Source organism: Bos grunniens, chromosome 12, assembly GCF_055505025.1.
Source record: "Bos grunniens cultivar Pamir isolate PY7600 chromosome 12, Bosgru_T2T1.0, whole genome shotgun sequence".
Taxonomy (NCBI): Eukaryota; Metazoa; Chordata; class Mammalia; order Artiodactyla; family Bovidae; genus Bos; species Bos grunniens.
In genome coordinates this window covers 80,264,614-80,278,451 of record NC_141176.1, presented here as the reverse complement: position 1 = coordinate 80,278,451, position 13,838 = coordinate 80,264,614, and positions in this window count along the sequence as shown.

The following is a 13,838-nucleotide window of genomic DNA, read 5'->3' as shown; positions in this document are numbered from 1 at the left end:
AGTTGAGCTATTTCAAATCCTGAAAGATGATGCTGTGAAAGTGCTGCACTCAATATGCCAGCAAATTTGGAAAATTCAGCAGTGGCCACAGGACTGGAAAAGGTCAGTTTTCATTCCAATCCCAAAGAAAGGCAATGCCAAAGCATGCTCAAACTACTGCACAATTGCACTCATCTTACACGCTAGTAAAGTAATGCTCAAAATTCTCCAAGCCAGGCTTCAGCAATACGTGAACCGTGAACTTCCAGATGTTCAAGCTGGTTTTAGAAAAGGCAGAGGAACCAGAGATCAAATTGCCCACATCCGCTGGATCATGGAAAAAGCAAGAGAGTTCCAGAAAAACATCTATTTCTGCTTTATTGACTATGCCAAAGCCTTTGACTGTGTGGATCATAATAAACTGTGGAAAATTCTGAAAGAGATGGGAATACCAGACCACCTGACCTGCCTCTTGAGAAACCTATATGCAGGTCAGGAAGCAACAGTTAGAACTGGACATGGAACAACAGGCTGGTTCCAAATAGGAAAAGGAGTTCGTCAAGGCTGTATATTGTCACCCTGCTTATTTAATTTATATGCAGAGTACATCCTGAGAAATGCTGGGCTGGAAGAAGCACAAGCTGGAATCAAGATTGCCAGGAGAAATATCAATAGCCTCAGATATGCAGATGACACCACCCTTATGGCAGAAAGTGAAGAGGAACTAAAGAGCCTCTTGGTGAAAGTGAAAGAGGAGAGTGAAAAAGTTGGCTTAAAGCTCAACATTCAGAAAACTAAGATCATGGCACTGGTCCCATCACTTCATGGGAAATAGATGGGGAAACAGTGCAAACAGTGTCAGACTTTATCTTTTTGGGCTCCAAAATCACTGCAGATGGTGACTGCAGCCATGAAATTAAAGAATGCTTACTCCTTGGAAGAAAAGTTATGACCAACCTAGACACTATATTGAAAAGCAGAGACATTACTTTGCCAACAAAAGTCTATCTAGTCAAGGCTATGGTTTTTCCAGTGGTCATGTATGGATGTGAGAGTTGGACTGTAAAGAAAGCTGAGTGCCGAAGAACTGATGCTTTTGAACTGTGGTGTTGGAGAAGACTCTTGAGAGTCCCTGGGACTGCAAGGAGATCCAACCAGTCCATTCTGAAGGAGATCAGCCCTGGGATTTCTTTGGAAGGAATGATGCTAAAGCTGAAACTCCAGTACTTTGGCCACCTCATGTGAAGAGTTGACTCATTGGAAAAGACTCTGATGCTGGGAGGGATTGGAGGCAGGAGGAGAAGGGGACGACAGAGGATGAGATGGCTGGATGGCATCACCGACTCGATGGATGTGAGTATGAGTAAACTCTGGGAGATGGTGATGGACAGGGAGGCCTGGCGTGCTGCGATTCATGGGATCGCAGAGAGCTGGACACGACTGAGCAACTGAACGGAACTGAATGGAACTGAGGCTACAGTTCCCAGTTATCAAACACTAATCCAGCAGCTGCTCTACAGTTATTTGTAGATGAGATTTAAAGTTCCCAATCAGTTGAGTTTAAATATGGGAGATTATCCTAGATAATCTGGGTGGTCCTGATTCATTTAGTCAAAAGTCCTTAGGGTAAAGCTGGAGCTTCTTTGAGAAAGAAGGCATTCTATTTGTTAATAGCTGCTTCAGCCCGTGCCATGAGCTCTCCTGACAGCCTGGCCTGTGGATTCTGGAGCTGCCTAAGGAGCCAGGATCTCTGGGTCTGGGAAGATCCCCTGGAGAAGGGAATGGCAACCCACTCCAGTATTCTCACCTGGAGAATTCTGTGGACAGATGAGCCTGGTGGGCTGCTGTCCATGGGGTCAGAGAAAGTTGAATACGATTGAGGGACTAACACTTTCACTTTCAAGGAGCCAGCATAGTCTTGTAAGCCAATTCCTTGTACTAAAGCTCCTATTAATATATGCTGCTACTGCTGCTGCTAAGTCGCTTCAGTCGAGTCCGACTCTGTCCGACCCCATAGATGGCAGCCCATCAGGCTCCCCTGTCCCTGGGATTCTCCAGGCAAGAACACTGGAGTGTGTTGCCATTTCCTTCTCCAATGCATGAAAGGGAAAAGTGAAAGTGAAGTCACTCAGTCGTGTCTGACTCTTAGCAACCCCGTGGACTTCAGCCCACCAGGCTCCTCCGTCCATGGGATTTTCCAGGCAAGAACACTGGAGTGGGGTGCCATTGCCCTCTCCGAATTAATATATATGTCCTACTGTTTCTCTGGCTGGATGCTGATGGATACATTTAGAAATTTGTTGAGCTCTCTCAACCATTCAGAGACTCCTTCCCCGGTATAGTTCTGCTTACTGTTATGGATTTATACAACTATATTTAAATAAATTTTTATGAAGGAAAAAGATATGAATATATAGTCTTAGTGTATCACTTGATGCCAGAAGGCTCTGATGATTTAATTCACTCATTAATTTTGGATAATTCAGTTTTTCCAAGTTTTCATTATTAATATTATTATTATTGATGTTGTGTTGCATATCATGTGTGAACCTTATATATCTCAATGCTTTTGTATACTAAGCTCCTACAAGAGAAACTGCTGAATCAAAGAGTAATCACGTTGTAAAATCCTTTGGTTATATATTGCCAAATTGTCCTCCAGGAATTTTAAGCGTATTTTCCAATCCTGCTTGTAATATGTCTGAGTGACTATCAAAATTTCCAAGAGGCCATTGGACTGGAAACCCTTCAAATGAGACTGTCTGTTATGAAGACAGAGGATCAGAAATTGTCCTATAATCAGGAGAACTAGGGATGGTTGACCCTAGAGAAGACTCAAATGGTACAGAACAGTTTTCATTATTTTGCCTCAAAGGCATAAACTAGGACCAATGAGTAGAATCTAAGAAGAGAAAGTTTTTATTTTTGTTTTCTTCTGGCCAGCATAAGAAAGAACATTAAATCAAAATATATTTAAAAACTTTTTTTTTTTTTTTTTAAATTTAAAAAGAACTACAGGGACTTCCCTGGCAGTTCAGTTCAATCCCTGGTTGGGGAACTAAGATCCCACATGCCTGGCAGCCAAAAGACCAAAACAAAACAGAAGCAGTAGTGCAACAAATTCAATAAAGACTTTAAAAAAAGAGAAAGAACTATGACACTACCCTTCACTGAAACGGGTTTTCTCATCACCTGTCTTGTTTAAGCATTTAGCCGGATGCTATTACTATCAATCATCACATGTCTAGGACTTTGAACCAGAAGATTTTTAAGGATACTTTCAACCCAGAGTTTCTAAGGTGTCTGTGTTTCTGTGCAACTGTGTGTATGTGTGTGTGTCCCTTATTTTGATACATCAAGGTGGTTTTATTCTCATAAGATTTAATACTATGGACAGGGAAAGATGACATGACTGCCTGCAGAGGTGACAAGCACATTACTGCTTCAGTTCAGTTGCTTTTGGGGTTTTAGGTCTGTAGGTTACAATCGGTTGCTGAGAGCAACATGAATTTAAGGGTCAAATCTGGGCTGTTTAATTTAAAGAGGAGTCTCTTTTACAGGGCTAGAGTGAATTTCCAAATGAAAGATGTTCCCAGATCAAGAATGTGAGTATGAAAGCCGTCCCTCCTGGCTTTAGCCTTTGCCAGGGATGGTCTCACACTAGCTCTGCCTGTGCCTTGTGCGTGCCTGCTCAGTTGTGTCCAACTCTTTGCAACCCCGTGGACTGCAGCCCACCAAGTTCCTCTGTCCATGGAATTTTCCAGGCAAGAATACTGGAGTGGGTTGCCACTTGGTCCTCCAGGGGATCTTCCTAACTCAGGGATCGAATCTACATCTCCCGAGTCTCGTACATTGGTATAGGTGGATTCTTTACCACTCAGGCACGTGGGAAATTCCCCCCCAAACTGTGCTTATAGCCAATAATCATTTTACTAGGAGAACAAGTAGCTGAAACACATTGGGTTATGCAGTAACTCCAATGCAACTCTAAAGAATTTAGCTAAACATTTTTAAATGGCATAACAAAGTCTGTGCAACCCCATAGACGGCAGCCCACCAGGCTCCCCCATCCCTGGGATTCTCCAGGCAAGAACACTGGAGTGGGTTGCCATTTCCTTCTCCAATGCATGAAAGGGAAAAGTGAAAGTGAAGTCGCTCAGTCGTGTCCAACTCTTCGCGACCCCATGGTCTGCAGCCTGCCAGGCTCCTCCGTCCATGGGATTTTCCAGGCAAGAGTACTGGAGTGGGGTGCCATTGCCTTCTCCAGACATTAGAGAATGTTGTTCTATATTCAACAAGGAGGCTGGGATCTGTCTTCATATTTTTACTAAAAATAGGGGAAACAGGACAATAAGCTTTTTCATCTCTCACCTGTAGAGAAAGCAACCTTACCTATATAAAGGTAGATAATACCTGAAGGGTGAACTCTATCTTACAGAACTAAAATGAAACCAAGAATTTGGAATTATAGGTGGACATCAACCCTTGGGAGTCACTGCAGCTGAGTGTGAAACATTTTTTCCAACAGAAATTATCCTTTGGCCACAATGCCCTTTTCAAGCAAAAATTCCAAGATGACCTTGATAAAACACAGACCAGACTATGTCCCCCAAAGGCACATATTTTCTCTTACACAATGAATTTTGAGAATAGTAATCAGATTTGTATAAATCTGAACACAAAGTATAGGCAGATAAAGGATTATTGTGTGCTAAGTTGCTTTAGTCATATCCAACTCTGTGCGACGCTATGGACCATGGACTACACCCCATCAGGCTCCTCCATCCATGGCATTCTCCAGGCAAGAACACTGGTGTAGGTTGCCATTTCCTTCTTTAGGGGGTCTTCCAGACCCAGGGATTGAACCCACGTCTCTTATGTATCCTGTATTGGCAGGCGGGTTCTTTACCACTAGTGCCGCCTGGAAAGCCCAAAGCATTAACAGGAGACCAAAATTAGTAAATAAGCGAGAGGAAAATATACATTTTTTGTTTACTAATTTGACCAATAATAGCTATGCCAGAAAAAGAAAAGATGTGAAAAATGAACATCTGTTATTCCATGAAACATTATTAATATTTGTATAGAAATAGATACTGCTGAATCATTGAGTGTGGAATCTTAATGTAGTTTAATTATTTTCATCTTCAGGATTTGTACAAGCTCCCTGAAAGCAATCTGTGATTAAAGTTCCCAGCAGATTTGGGAATCTGTAGCTGCCCTAATACTGGCAAGTGTCCTTGAATGTACTAGAAAATTAGTGAGGTCCCCAAGGCTACATAATTCTGAACAAATGAAGAAATTATTTCCCAGAAATATTTGTTTGAACGAATTGGAAAATTTCAATCTGATCTGATGACTGAATGATCAATTTTCAGATTTCTAAATGTTAAGTCTTTTTCATCCTCATACTAAACTGTTTAGTTCAATCAGGGCGGTTGTAGTAAAAGGGCACTGTACTTAGGCTTAGGCTCAAGTTGGAGCGCTATTTCTCCCACATGGAAATGGCATGACCTTGAGTGTACATTGCTTAACTTTTGCCATTGTTTTTTTCTTCTGTAAAGGAAGAATACTAAGGAGAGATGAGAAGCCCTCCTTAAATGAACAACGCAAAAAGATAGAGGAAAACAATAGAATGGGAAAGACTAGAGATCTCTTTAAGAAAATTGGAGATATCAAGGGAACATTTCATGCAAGGATAGGCATGGTAAAGGACAGAAAAAGTAAGGACCTAACAGAAGCAGAAGAGATTAAGAAGAGTGGCAAAGAATACACAGAAGAACTATACAAGAAAGGTCTTAATGACACAGATAACCATGATGGTGTGGTCACTCACCTAGAGCTGGACATCTGGGAGTATGAAGTCAAGTGGGCCTTAGGAAGCTTTACTTGAACAAACCTTGTGGAAATGATAGAATTCCAGCTGAGCTTTTTGAAATCCCAAAGATGATGCTGTTAAAGTGTTGCACTCAATATATCAGCAAATTTGGAAAATTCAGCAGTGGCCACAGGACAGAGTTCAGTTTTCATTTCAATCCCAAAGAAAGGCAATGCCAAAGAATGTCCAACTACCCTACATTTGTGCTCATTTCACATGCTAGCAAGGTTATGCTCAACATCCTTTAAACTAGACTCAATCTACACTATGTGAACAGAGAACTTCCAGATGTACGAGCTGGGTTTAGAAAAGGCATAGGAACTAGAGATCAAATCACCAACGTTTGTTGCATCATGGAGAAAGCAAGGAAGTTCCAGAAAAACAACTATTTCTGCTTCATTGACTATGTTAAAGCCTTTGACTGTGTGAATCACAACGAACTGTGGGAAATTCATAAAGAGATGGAAGTACTAGACTACCCCACTTGTCTCCTGAGAAACTTGAATGCAGATCAAAAAGCAACAATTAGAACTGGATATGGAAAAATGGACTGGTTTAAAATTGGGAAAGGAGTTTATCAAGGATGCATAATATCACCCAGCTTATTTAACTTATATGCAGAGTACATTATGTGAAATGCTGGACTGCATGAACCACAAGCTGGAATCAAGATTGTCAAGAGAAATATCAAACAACCTCAGATATGTAGATGAGACCACTCTAATGGCAGAAAGTGATGAGAAACTAAAGAGCCTCTCAATGAAGGTGAAAGAAGAGAGTGAAAAAGCTGGCTCAAAACTCAAGAAACTTAAAATATTCAAAAAACTAAAATCATGTCATCTGGTCCCATGACTTCATGGCAAAAAGAAGGGGGAAAAGTGGAAGCAGTAACAGATTTTACTTTATTGGGCTTCACAATCACTGCATATGGTGACTGCAGCCATGAAATTAAAAGATGCTTGCTCCTTGAAAGAAAAGCCATTAACTTAGCATATTAAAGAGAAGAGACATCACATTGCCCACAAAGGTCAGTATAGTCAAAGTTATGGTTTTTCCAGTAGTCATGTATGGATGTGAGAGCTGGTCTGTAAAGAAGGGTGAGCACCGAAGAAATGATGCTTTTGAGTTGTGGTGCTGGAGAAGCCTCTTGTGAGTCCCTTAGACTGCAAAGAGTTTAAACCAGTCAGTCCTAAAGGAAATCAACACTGAATATTCATGAGAAGGACTCATGCTGAAGCTGAAGCTCTAATACTTTGGCCACCTGTATGAACAGACAATTCTTTGGAAAAGATCTTGATGCTGGGAAAGACTGAAGGCAAAGGGAGAAGTGGGTGGCAGAGGATGAGACAGTTAGACATTATCACTGACTCAACTGACATAAATCTGAGCAAACTCCAGGAGAAAGTGGATGACAGAGGAGTCTGCCATGCTGTAGTCCACGTGGTCGAAAAGAGTGACTTTGCGACTGGACGACAACAGTGGTGATTAACTGAGCTAAGAGTTACATGAGATAGAATAGTGCTTTAAGAGCTAGTTAAGAGGTAATTTCTTCAGTGGTCATGTGTGGATGTGAGAGTTGGACTCTAAAGAAAGCTGAGTACTGAAGAATTGATGCTTTTGAACTGTGGTGTTGGAGAAGACTCTTGAGAGTCCCTTGGACTGCAAGGAGATCCCACCAGTCCATCCTAAAGGAGATCAGTCTTAAATATTCATTGGAAGGACTGATACTGAAGCTTACACTCCAATATTTTGGCCACTTAATGTGAAGAACCAACTCATTGGAAAAGACCCTGATGCTGGGAAAGACTGAAGGTGGGAGGAGAAGGGGATGACAGAGGATGAGATGGTTGGATGGCATCACTGACTCAATGGACATGAGTTTGAGTAAACTCTGGGAGTTGGTGATGGACAGGGAGGCCTGGCGTGCTACAGTCCATGGGGTTGCAAAGAGTCGGACACGACTGAACAACTGAACTGAACGGAACTGAATTTCTTTAGGGCACATATCCACTGAATTTGCTATATTTCTTTAAACTCTTCTCTCCGCTGAGTTAGTGTTCAGGTTGTTCCAAAGATATAGGATGAGAGAAAAGAAAAGGAAAGAAAAGAAAAAGAAGAACTAAGCAGAGTTGCCTGAACTGAATAGCAAACTGTCAAAAGACCAAATGTGTCATCCTACAAAGTCAAAAATTTCACTATAATAAGTTCATTCAAATACCAACCAATTGTTTCTTTCTTCAGTCCTCCCTATATGACTACCAGTATTAAGAAAAGATACAATGGGCTTCTTTCACTGGCTAACAATTTGAGAGATTATAGAGATCAAATGAGCAAGGGTAGGTGCATAGGAAAGCTGGCTACCACTCTCAGATTTAACAGTCCATGTTAAATTTTGTATCTTCGGTAGCCTGTCACCAGAGCAATCACTTACACGTGGCCCTCTGACAATGTGTCAATCATGACACAGCTGCAAATTAAATATTTTGGCTGAAAACACCCCGTCCTTATGTCAGGACACATTTATTTGAAATAAACATTTTGCTGGGATGTGAAATGAAGCAGATCCATTAAAGGCTACTAGTCATGTGTTTGGAATCATTACTTTCTGATGTAGTATTTGCTGTTGTTCAGACACAGTAACCATTGACCAGTGCAATGGATTTTCCATAGGACAGCACAGGAGCTGCAAATTATAGAAGGTCTGCTGTGTGCCAAGGATGGTGGAGGACACTTTATTGTTTTATTTCCCTATAATTATCTATTAGGCTATCCTGGTGGCTCAGATGGTAAAGAATCTGCCTGCAATGCAGGAGATCTGGGTTCGATCCCTGGGTTGGAAAGATCCCCTGGAGAAGGAAAGGGCAACCCATTCTAGTATTTCATGCCTGGAGAATCCCATGGACAGAGGAGCCTGGCAGGCTATAGTCCATGGGGTCACAAAGAGTCAGACAGGGCTTAGGGACAACAACAACAATGTATTAGGTAGGTATAACTTATTCTCAGTTTAGCACTTGAAACATTTGAAACCTAGCATAGTTGAGCAGTGACAATAAGAATAAAAACCTTATTCAGGTTTTTCCCCTATATCTCTTGTGGGCATTCATTTCACAAGAAACATGACCCTTTCATGTGTTCTGAATGGATTTTTCTTGTTTCCCTATTCCTAGTTTCTGTGCAGAGCAGTGATCTCTGCACAGAGACACCTTGAAAAATGATCCCAAAATGCATTTCCACAATTTCAGAAGCCCTTGACAGTGCTTGAAGGGTAATCTCTATCTGGTAGATGGAGGAAAACAACATAGGGGTGCCAAAGCCCAGAGTATTTCTTCTGCATTCCCTCCTGGCCCGGGAGATGATTTTCATTTCAGATGATCCATGAAAGTCCGAGGGAACACACCAGAGATGTCTGTGTTGTATTTATAAGATATCCCACTCTCTGGTTTCAAATACCAAGTCGGAAGGGAGCCGTGCAACAGTGTCTAAAAAAGCTTTTGTTATGAAAACTCAAAATACCAATCTATCAAACAAAGATGACTTGATTGCCTTTTGAATAGTAAACCGCACACAGCATACTGTCTGCATATAAATTATAACCCACGTAATGAATCCAAATGCTCTAGGATTCTTGTATTTTTGTCTTATGTTTGGAGTTTGTCTACTCTTTGTTTTCAGTTTTTTTTAAGGATAATTCTCTCCTTTTAGTTTCTATTTCATTTAATTCAAAGGTTCATTCATGCTTTTAAATCTAATAGTTTAAAATGGGATGGTATGAACTCCCTTTGTAAGGACTGAGTCAAAATCTCAAATCTCTGGTGTAGCAGGGAGGTGATTTCTATCCATAGTATCCACCATAGGCTTTCTTCACTGTAATTCAAAACATGAGTAATTAAAGGACACTCAGAGCCTTTCTCAAAATGGGCCACTTTCCCCCACTTATACCCTCTCTCCAACATATCAGACAGTCTAAGATTTGGCTAAATTATTAACACTGAAATAAAATCAAGACTGGAAGTTGCATATTCTTAATAAGAAAGAAGATGCCTGTGGAGAGCATGATCTGAGGTATTATGTATTTCTCAATTAATATCTACCGACAGAAATTTCTAGATGCTTCTAGAAAGAAGTATAACTGGCCATTCCTGGTGGTCCAGTGGTTAAGAATCCACCTGCCAATGCAGGGGATATGGGTTCGATCCCTGGTTCAGGAGGATTCCATCTGCTGAGGGGCAACTAAGCCCACAGACCACAACTGCTGAGCACAGAAGCTGCAACTACTGAAGCCCATGCACCGAGAGCCTGCACTCCCCAACCCGAGAAGTCACGGCAATGCATCCCAACTAGAGAGTGACCTCCTACTCGCAGCGACTAGAGAAAGCCTGAGTACAGCAATGAAGAAAGATCCAGTGCGGCCAAAAATTAATAATTTTTTTAAAAAGAAGTATAAGCAAGGAAGCAGCCTTTCTCTTTCTAGGAGGAAGATGAACCAAAATTTGCACTGCATTTCCTTCATAGGCTGCTCTGTCCATGGAACTTACCAGGCAAGAATACTGGAGTGGATTGCCATTTCCTTCTCCAGGGGATCTTCCCAACCTAGGGATCGAACTTGTGTCTCTTATATCTCCTGCAATGACAGGCGGATTCTTTACCAGCTGAGCCACTGGGGGAAGCCATAAAGTAAGGGGTATTATGTATTTATTTCTATATGTCAGTCAACCACACAATTACCAAAAAAAAAGAAAAAAAACCCCCACAAACACAAATCATGCTAAGCAACAAATTAATTCATTTTTGGAGACCATTTTATTAAGTATAAATTACGAAATGGTGCCTATTCTTACATGACTGGCAGTACAGATGGGGATGTAGGGTATGCACATAAATGACACCAGAATGTAGTTTAGGATAAAGCAAATATGCTACAATCAGTATTTTAGGAACTCAGATGAGGGGAAAATATGGGAAATAAAGAAGAGTCTGGATTTTATATCTCAATAAGTTTGTATCTATTTTCCAGTTCCTCCACTTACTAGGTGCCAGAGTGGTGATTCCTACCTTCTGTGACCTCTCTCAGGATGAGTGGTGATCGGGTGCCTGGTGCTGACTATGGATACTGAGCTAACCCTTACAGGTGCCATTTGGTTTAACCCTCAGAGCACTTCTAAAGGGTTGTACTTTGATTATTTTACAGAAGATGAAACTAGGACTCAGAGAAAGTAAATAACTCTCCCAGGTGACACAACTGATAAGCCGCAGAACATAGCTGGACTCTGACTGTCTCTCAGCAGCTTTCCTGCAGGGACTGCAAGGACCTAGCACAGATACAGATAACACTGAAAAGTGGAAGTAAGCGAAAGTGTTAAGATGCTCAGTCGTGTCCTACTCTTTGCGACCCCATGGACTGTGGCCTGCCAGGCTCCTCTGTCCATGGGACTTTTCAGGCAAATGAATACTGCAGTGGGTTGCCCTTTCCTTCTAGAGGGGATCTCCCTCACCCAGGGATTGAACCTGGGTCTCCTGCATTGGCAGGCAAATTCTATAATGTCTGAGCCTCCAGGAAAGCCTTAAGATAACAGATGCTCTCTAAATGGTAGCTCTTTGGATCACCATTTAGACAGCACATGCTGGACTTTGAAGCATAAGTAGGATTCAAATAAGTAGGCAGTAATAGGAGGCTGCTTAAAATGGGGGGAGTCCTGCTAGTAAGGACATACTGTATAGCATAGGGAACTCTACTCAACATTCTGTAATGGTCTCTATGGGGAAAGAATAACTAATTCACTTTGCTGTACACGCGAAACCAACACAACACGGTAAATCAACTATACTACAGCATGAAATCCCTTTTATGAGGAATGTAAAAATAAATGAAACAAATGAGCTTATTTAGAAACAGAAAGAGACTCAGAGAACGAACTTATGGTGGTGGCAGGTGGGGATGGGGAAGGAATAAATAGGGAACTGGGGACGGAAAGGTACACACGCCTATGTTTAAGATGGATAACTAACAAGGATCTACTATGCAGTGCACAGAACTCTGCTCAATGTTATGTGGCAGCCTAGATGGGAAGGGAGTTTGGGGGAGAATCGATACGCGTATATATATATATGGCTGAGCCCCTTTGCTGTTTATGTGAAACTATCACAACATTGTTTGCTAATTGGCTATGCCCCAGTACAAAATAAAAAGCTTTAAAGAATGGGGGGTCTTGAATAAATAAAGATTGGTGAAGCATCTTTGGTAGGTCCTAAGCCAACCACTGCAGCTAGGTGAAAGATACATGCCTGGAACTAGTGGGGCCATTTGCATGGTGATGGGCAACTTACTGAATGCAGATTATAAACATATTTATCACACTAAATAGGTAACTGTAGATGACAGGGAGTTCAGTTCGAATACAACCTGCAGATTCATAGATTTAAGAAAAAACTCATTAAGAAAAATACACTTAAATTCTGAGGTTGTGAATTTGGCAGTTGACACAGTCAGAATAAACCTCTCTTTCAAGTGAGCATCTCTTCTGTTATTCCTTCAGCCGTACTCTTCAAGACCTGAAAAGTTGGGGGCAGCAATTAGGAAGAAAGAATACCTTCAATCTACCAGCCTCTGGATCTACACCCAACTAACCGTACCTCTTCATGCCAGCAGCTGGAGGAAGTCACATCAATCACAAATCACAAAATCCATTAAAAATAAAAGCAAATTTTATTTGCATATAAAAGCACAGCATCCAGCTGAGCTCCACAGCCTTGCTTAGTAGCAGCAGGGGGAGGTTTGAAAGGTTTTTGTTGACAAAACTGGAGCCAGAAGAGTCAATTCCTTTCAGGGACTTATTATCCAAATGGCACAAATGAGGACTAACCCGGTGTTCGATTGTCTCATTCATTGCGTTAGCCAATCTTTTAGTGGGAAATTGCACTGTGTCAGTCACGGTGCCTCACTGGTTTTTTCTCCTTCCTCCATTGCCCATGTCCCTAAAAAGACCCTGGGCCTCCATCCTTCCCAGATCTCCTAACCTTTACTACATCATGCCCTTTGCCACCCATCAACATGCCTGTCCTCGTCCAAGATAATATTTAGATACATCCAGCCATTGTGTGAAGTGCCTCTTGGATTGACATGCACACTACTAGATCATTTGAGAGATAGAAAGTGCTTCACATTTTTCAGAGATTGGCTGATATGTGAGTTGGAAATATATAATCATTTCTGCCCTTCATTTCCTGCAAATCTGAAATACCAAAGTGATTTCAACTGTGAGCGTGTTTAGAGACGCTCTGCATATTGTAGTCATTTTTAAAATTCACCCTGTCTAGATGTGTTACAAACATAAGTTGCCCAAATTCAAAGTAATTGACTTTCAGCCAACTGTGACCAAATCATAAAAAAAGAACAGGCCATGTGTTACACCACAAAAACCCACCCTAAACTCAGAACTTTCCACCCCAAAGGAAACTTTTAATAGTCTGCCTTGAAATCACACACATATTCTACTGTGGATAAAAATAAGGTATTCACTGGGGGTGGAGGGTATAAATTTGCCTCACTGCACAGATTATTTTTTAACAGAATTATTTTGTCTATTTGTTAGACTGAAAATATTCACAAAAGGAACATTTTGCCATCGTGTGTAAAAAAAAATGGATAAATAAAGCCTCTTCTGGCTGTTTCAGAATATATTTGGTATTTGCTCCGTGTTTCTTTAACGAAAAGGAGACAAGAGCCTGGAGGAAAGAAAGCGGTAAGCATGCATAAATTAAATTGCACTTCTATCTCTGGTGAATATTAAATACCAAAACCCACATTTTAATATAGGTTATTATCACATGCCTTGGACTCCACAATGGGGAAGAGTGTTGAAAAGTACCTATAGACAATAGACGCCAAATTAAATGCCTCTGTAACATATGGCCATGAATTCCATTCCTCAACACCAATGTTATACGGAGTTATCTTCTGAGTCAGTTTCCGCAATGGAAACAT